Source organism: Arvicola amphibius, chromosome 9 (assembly GCF_903992535.2).
Source record: "Arvicola amphibius chromosome 9, mArvAmp1.2, whole genome shotgun sequence".
NCBI lineage: Eukaryota > Metazoa > Chordata > Mammalia > Rodentia > Cricetidae > Arvicola > Arvicola amphibius.
The window spans coordinates 27106468-27114909 of record NC_052055.2 but is presented as its reverse complement, the minus strand read 5'-3'; positions in this window follow the sequence as shown (position 1 = coordinate 27114909).

Genomic DNA, 8442 nt, shown 5'->3' with positions numbered 1-8442 from the left:
CTGATGCTGTGATAAAGCTTCCTGGCTAAAGGCAACTTAAGGAAGAGTTTGTTTTGACCTCTGGTTCCAAAGGGAGAAGAGTCCATGGTGGTAGGCTAAAGGCATGGCAACAAACAGCAGGCATGGCAGATAGAGCAGGAAGCGGAGGACTCACATCTTCAAATGTAAGCGTAAAACCGGGAGAATAAACTGGAAGTAGGTCAGGCATTTTATACTCAGAGCCTGCCTCCTGCAAGGCTGCACCACCTAAACCCCACCAAGCAGGGATCACGTGTTCAAACTCCCAAGATTATGGGGGACATTTCTTATTCGAGCCACCTCAAGGAAGAAGGATGAGTGACTGTCTGAGGGAGGGGACAAGTGCAGAACACTAGAGTCTGCAGACATCCTGCTGAGGAGCAGTCCCCAGACTCCACAGATGAGAGAACTTCCATGAATGGCTACAGGGACATGGGTGTCTTTGTTCTCCTCCTTCTCCTCATCTTCCTTCTCTTCTTCCTTCTTCCTCTCCTCCTCCCCTTCTCCACATCTTCCTCTTTATCCTCTACATTTTTTTTTAATACTGAGACTTGCTAACCATCTTTTAAATTCAAGAATTGGTTTCCTGTCTTAACAAGAATCTTATGGGCATCCACCTCTGATGTTTCCAGTCTGAAGTCCCTGTTGTTCATATGGTCCTGTGACCCAGAAAGACAAACATTATTGGGCAAAGCAGTCAGAGCCATAGGGGGCATTAAACAAGGATCTCTAATGTCATCTCAGTCAGCTTGAGTATGTTGCCTGGAAGCCCTGAACCCTGTCCTGACTCAGAATAGGGAAATAAGGCAGAGAGTGGGGTCAGAATTAGCATGTGAGAAAAACCAATGGCAGAGAGAAAGACAGGAATGCTTCTCACACAGACTGAACTATGTTACAGTTCAGCATGCTTAAGTGTGGGCTGTGGGAATGATTCCATTGCCCTGGATCATTGGAATGTTGAAGACCCAGTCCCTTCTTACAACTGTTGCCTTTGAGCCAGTGACATTTCCCCCAGCTCTGGTATACTTGGTTCTTAGGAGGCAATCTCTTTTTATCAGCCCCCACCTACATCCCTGATTGTGTGTATGTATGGAGGCCAGAGGTCAGTCTTGAGTGTCATACCTCAGGTACTATCTACCTTAGTTTTAGAATATGATCTAACTCTTGCTGACTAGACTAGCCTAGGTAGCCAGTGATCCCCAGGGATCTTTCTCAGTATCCCTGGTGCTGGGATTACAAATGAATATGGCCACCAAGCCCAGATGTTTCTTTTATTTTTGATATAGAAAAGATAATTACATTATTTTCTTCTTCCCTTTCTTCCCTCCAAGACCTCCTATATATCAAATTCCTGGTCTCTATTTTCATTAATTTTTATGCATGTATATACACACACATACCACACACAATGTGAAATTGTTTTTATTTTATGAGTATTTTGCTTGCATTTATATAGGTATGCCATGTTCATGTTATGCACAAAGAAGCCAGAAAATAGTGTCAGAAGTGGTTGTGAGCCACTGTGTGTGTGCTGGAAGCTGAACCCTAGTCCTCTGCAGGAGCAGAAAGTGATCTTAATTCCCAAGTTTTCCATCTTTCCAGTCCCTGAATTTTCCAAATTCAACTTTCTTTTGGTCTTTGAGTTCAACTCACAATTTCATGTCAACATAGATGAAATCTTAAGCATTCCTCTTAAGGCCTCCTCTTAAATGCTCACTTTCAGAGAGTTTAGCTAAGAAACTCATTAAATGCCCCCCTCCCCCCCCGGTGTTTAAACTGACAAGCCAAGCCAGAAGATTCCACCCTAAAGCAAGAAAATAAGAAAACATACAATGGAAGGGCTTCCCGTTTCTCTGAATTAATGAAATGTGCCAAGGTTGGTAATGTCTTATTTAAATTCCCTCAGTGAAATGCTAGGTTTAAATTAAGGGACAACTTTGTCACATTTGAAATAGTTATTGAGACTAATTTACCTTGAGCCCATTGAAAACTCTTTCAAGTGCACCTCTCCCAACACCAAAGGGGCTGGTTCTAGCCCACAGCCATTCCTGTCGTTTCCAAATCTCTCTACAATTCTGAACTTTTCCAGTGTGGACAGGGCTTGGAGCTGGGGTAAACAAATTGAATTTCATATCATAGGCAAGTTTCATCCTGAACTTAGGACTTAACAGCCAGAGGGTTCTGGCTGGAGTGCAAGGGCAGTTTCCTTCCTCTCTGCAGTTTGATTCAGACTATTTTCTAGTTACTATGGTAACGAGAAACTACAAGCCTGCATTTTATACATGAGTCTGGTTTTTGCACCCTTGGCCTTGATCTAAGTTTAGTGATTTAGCCTGTTGTGCCTTGCAGTGCAGACTCTCAATAGCTGCCTGATGCCCACTGCCTTCGGCACCTGAATACCTGACACAAAAACGTTTATTTAGCACCCATCCAAAACTACAGAATTGAAACGAGCCCAAGATAAACTTGTGAATGACTGGCATTTTATTAACTGCTGTGGATCAAGGTAATGAAGCCAGAGGCCCCAAACTGTAAAATATTATTTGAATATTTAGTCTCCAAATGGTGGCACTGTTTTAGAAGGTTCGTTGAGACGTCCTAGCTTTGCAAGATGCAGTCTTGAAATGGGGTGCTGGGTGACAGTTCTTGTGGTTTATCGTCCAGCCCTGCTTTCAGCTCTAATCTGTGTGCTTCCTGAGCCACTAGGATGTGCGCGAGCAGTCTTAGAGTTCTGCTGCCACAGCTCTGCTGCCGTGCTTTTCTGCTGTGACAGACAAGGCCCTTCGACCGTGAGCCAAAAGGAGCCCTTTCTCCCTTAGGTTGCTTCCTGCCAGGTATGTGGTCCCAACAGTGAGAAAACAAAGGTGTGCATTAATGTGTCATGACACTGACCCTTCCTGGCATTCCTGTGTTAACCCCATCATTCGTCATGTTCGATGCCAGTAAGCTGGGTTCCAGACACCTAACCTATGTATAAAACAGTTCCACCTGACAGGGCACAAAGTGACAGAGATGTCCCCATTGCTGCCTTCTGGGTATTGTTTCAACTACCAAGTTTGGTGGACTTGTCTCAAGGATAGTCAACCTATCCTACTAAAAACAAAATAAAACAAGAACGAATTTGCTTAAGAAGTTTTTATTTATTTTTCCAGGAACAGATATGGATATCATAAACAACCTTTTGGGGCATGGGAATCTTTTATTACAGTTTTAAATATTCACACTTGGTTTGGATTGGAGGGGGAAAATGCCACTTTTCTTGTTGGATAAAACAAATAAAGAACACAATAGAAAAGGAGGAAAAGGGAAAACAGCAGTTTGGAAGCCACTACATAGACAGATGTGATATATATATATATATATATATATATATATATCTCCACACATACATATATATGATTGGAAAATTCTCTTCCCCAAAGAGATGCAACCAGCCTGGCAGAGACCTGGCACGTCTTGGCAACTCACAAACTGTGTACTTTTCCACTCTCATCTGCAAAACATTCACAGATATGTTGACAAGCATAATACATATCAGAAAGATACTCACATTAGTAATGGTCACTGATTATTGGAGGCTCTCTGAGTATGTGGCACTGGGCTAGGCAATTCTACATGCCATCTTTCCCCTTAAAGCAGCTGAGATACCAGTTCTGAGGAAGGACCCCGAAGACTCCAGTGTAAGAAGTTCTGAAGATGCTTGCCTTCAGGCTCCAGCTACTGTCCGTGCACACTAATAACAGCAGGGATGGGTTCACCCCTGCTGGAGCCTCAGACTCAGTTCCCCGGGTTCAGGTGCTGGCTGCAATTGGCATCAGTACCGTGACACAGAGCACTTTTCAACCCTGAGGAGCCTCACGGCTTCTTCTCAAGAACAGAGGCATCAACCTTACAGTTCGGGGCAGCTTTCAAATCCAGCCATTTCCTCTGGCCAGTTTTGATTTCAGTCATGGAAAATACCATAGAACAAGAGGTTTCTACTGCAAGGACTTATACCTCATCTCAGCCAGTGTTTCTACCATGAGAACAGTTCGCCTAAACGGTAGTACAAGTGGACGTGCACACACAACTGACACGCTATCCCACCACTACCTTTGTCTCAGTCCGTTTCATGCATTTGTGCTTTTCCTCCAAAGCCCTTTACGATGTCCACTGCTGTTGGGCTGGAGTGCCTCACAGCCTCCAAGGGCAAGTGCAGTGTCTGATGTCTGTTTCTCCAATGCAGCTGAAGCCCTGGGTACCACAAACTCTCTGTGACTGTGTGCTATCATGGGTTGACACCAATCATTGTCCTTCACAGGACCCTTCGGTTTCCCACAACAGTTTGAAATCCTTGCCATCATTTAACCTCCTGTTTAAACAAGAATATGGCACACAGTACGTATTTACTACATTTTTTTTTTTAAAAAAATGAAGCACTGGACCTCTTCAGGACTGCCCACTTAGTAAGAATTAAACATATGGGCCAAGTAGCTACAAAGGTCCAAGGCAAAATCAGAGTCCCAAAAGATAGGCAGGGTTTTGAAAGTTGAAGGGATAAGTGCACAGGGGGCAACAGTAAAAGGCAGGGATCACAGGCGTCCATCCCCCCCTTGCTTCTGGTGCACATCAGATAGAAAGGACTTCAGAAGTGGGAGCCTTCCAGGGAACCATTGGTCCGCATATACAACTCAGTGGTAGGTTTTCTAGAAGGACGCAAGAGTGCTCTAAGGACACATGTATACGGGTGTAGAGGACATTTGGTTTAAATGTTAATCAGGGGTATCTCTCAAATACTGACATCTTAAATCTGATGTCAAACCCTCCATGTTCTTGACCTCAGGACTGCCGCCCAATAAGCATGAGGAAGTGGCTGAGGGTCTGGCTTCTTTGGAAACAAAAAGGAACTGAAAGAAAATAGAAAAAGAAAAAAAAAAAGACTATGTCCAAGTTTGGGCATCAGTTGCTGCTTTGGTGAGAGGACTGACGGGAGATGAAGTATACTGGACAGAGTGGGTTGAATGTTGTCTCTCCCCAGATTTATGACCCACAGGAACCTTGGAATCTCGTTTTATTTGAAAATAGGTTTTTGCAAATTCAATTATCTAAGTTTAAGATGACGCCATTCTGGATTAGGGTTGGTTCTAAATTAAAAGACTGGTAGGTTTAACACACACACACACACACACACACACACACACACACACACACACAGAGAGAGAGCCTTGGGATGCTAGAAGTAAGGATTGATCCACCAGTCAAGAAATATCAAGGATGACCATTAGCCAAAGAGTTATGGGGTAGTTTCTGTCTCAGTACCCTAAAAAGGCCCTGCTCTGCCTATGTGTTAGATTAAAAACCTGAGCTTCCTGAATTTCTCTTTTCAGCCATCCAACACAAATAAGCTCCCTCGGCTGAGAGGGCCCAAGGATAAGGATGCTTCTAAACCGCTGTCCCTGGGCATCTTACAGCAGTTGGGAAGGCTGCAAAGGCAGCGAGGCCTACTAAGAAGCAAGCCCCTAGATGAGCTCGCTAGACATTTGGGGGCTAGGGAACTCATGCCAGCAGACACTGAAGGGTTCGGCAGCCCATCAAACTGTGTTGCTGTCAAGGACATAATGTGTAGTTTAACCAACACACTTGCTAACCTAGGATCCGAGAGTTAGGAGACAGCTGGGAGCACGTGGGACCACACTAGGAAGGTCTGTGACTTGACAGGCTTTGGAAATTTAGACTTGATTTTTCTGGGTAATGAAGATCCATTACGTTTTAAAGGTCAGGTGTTTGGGAGTGGCCTGGGAGAAGGTGGGGAAGTGGTTCTGAAGAATAAACCTGGCTACAGTAACTCAACGCTCCACTGACTGCAAGTCACAGAATGTGACCTGCAGTAGCTTAAGCAAAATACCTTTATTCATTCATGCAAAAGAAAGTATGGAGATAGGTTTCGGTAGTGTGACAAGACCCAAATCTACTGATGTAGTATGTAACTGCCACACAATACCTGCCTGACATTGTTGACTTAAAAAGCCACGATAGATTTGTTTAGCTCTAAGATCAGATGGTACTACTGATTAGGCTGTCTTTTGAGAACAGCTGACAGCAACACTTTGTATTTGAATCCCAGGAGGGAGCAGGCTTAGGTAGGTCTAAACAGAGCAGAGAGAATGAAGAGGGTCCCATAGTCCTTTCAAGAACATCCTCCAATGACCTAAAGACCTCCCACAAGGCTCCCCACAAGGTTCTTAAAGGTACATACAGAGCGTTTCTATTTCCATACTGTGATCAAAGCTTAACTTACGCTTCTAGGGGGCATAATTGAATGATGAACGCCACCCGGACAAGAATTGGTCTTCCATTGGCTTCTTCTTCCATGAGCACAAGAGAGCTAACAGAGAAAATGAATTAAAATGTTCCTGTTTGGGCTGGTGAGATGGCTCAGCTGGCAAAGGCACTAGCCACCAAGTCTTATAGCCTGTTTTGTCCTGGGGGCTGATGTGGTAAAGACAACCAACTTCCGCAGGTTGTTCTCTTACCTTGATATAAGTGACCCCCAAATAAATTTGTTTTTATGTAAGTGGACAAGAACTTTCTGGGTCTACTCCAAAGTTTGTCCTCCCTTCTTCCTTCCTTCCTCCCATTTCTTTTCTGTAGTACTATAAATTGAACCCAGACATGCTAGACAAGTGCTCTACCATGGAGTCAAATACTCCCCTCCCCAGAGTTTACTCTTCAGAAGTCAGACACATTTGTCTCCCTTTTCTGGTGGCTCTAACTCGTATTAAAGTTCATCTTTAATACTCATCACACACACACAAAGACCCAGCAGCAAGCGGCCTCTCCTTCCAGCTTCCCACGATGCAGTATTTTGGCCATTTCTACACAAACCTCTTTTCCTAAGGTAACTTCAGAAATTCCTCATTGGATAGTCAAGAATGACTGACACCAATCAGCATGCTTGGTGGGTTTGAGACTATGAAACCAACCGGACACTGGGTCTGGGAATGAGGCTGATCACACAGGTCCCGCTGGCTCAGAAGCCTTTCAGGATTCCCAGGATTGGAAGGGGTTAACACGCCATGTTCACTACATTCCCTCAAGTGCCGAATCTAAACGGTTTTTCTTCCCCATGGTCCAATCGGTGATGGACACACGATGCTTGGCTGTCTGTGCAGGCTGGGCTGGTGACCTCATTGACTCCTAAATGGGCTTTTCAACTGGATTCCTCTCCTGAATCAAATGTTGAAGGGGTCAATATCGATGGTGGGACTAAAATAACCATCTCTACTGTTACAATGTATCGGAGGCTGGGGCAAGCAAAACAAAGGAAAACGAAACAACAATAAAAACTTCACCAAAAGTATAGTATTAAGGAATATTTCAGAAGACAGAAAACTTCACACACACACACACACACACACACACATGAGAGAGAGAGAGAGAGAGAGAGAGAGAGAGAGAGAGAGAGAGAGAGAACCAACGGAACAAGCAGCCTCTCCTTCCAGCTTCCCCATCACTTTGAACATTTCTACATAAACCACTGAGACTTCAGGGATTCCTTATAGTCCCGAGACCCACGAAATTACCCACCCCAAACACAAGATACCATGCGCCGGAGCCCCTGTAAGCTTCCAGCAATCCCCTTTCTCCACAATCGCCCAGTGGGATTGGAACCCATTAGTACTTTTCCACTCTGATGTGCCAACCAAGGGGGGAGGGAAAAGAGGAAATCAATTTCGTCAGTCATCAGTACATAGCTTTGCTGTGCTCTGAACTCATGGGCAGGTGGCAGTGTGCACTAAATCCATGTCAGGGCTCCCCCAGGAGACCTGCTGTGCAGGCACTCCCGGTAATGACTACCTTCCACTGGTTCCCCAGCAGGGCCTGTTGGGAGATATGATCAGGGTGACAAGAAGAAATGAAAACATCCACCCCTGGTATGCAGCCTGTTTCCCTTGCTTTTGGAAATGGTCCAGGGTGTCTAAAGTGCTGCTTGCATGGACTATCACACACACACACACACACACACACACACACCCGCCACCGCCACCAAAAGAAGAGAAGAGAAGGAAAGGAAGGAAATGGGAGGTCTATCCTGTTGGCTAGAAAAAAGTATGTTGTAACTGACAGGGAGCAGGTGGATTAAAGAAGGGTCCACCTGCATTTCCTTCCCAGAAGTAGATGCATTTTATGTAGATAAGGCAACCGTTTATGCACATTCACCAGAGTTCACCAGAGTCATTTTTGAAATCATCTAGGGACCCCACTAAGAATCTGGAGTGGAAACACGGGTGCTGTGGGCTCGCAACAGCAGAGTGCAACAGCTGGATGGCCCGGGGCTATTAATTTGCCTGATCTAAACCTCCCTCCACAGAATCCATTAGAATTTAATAGAGGCCTTCTATCCGCATAGTATGGTTCCATTCTCCTAAGTGATTCCCTGTGCAC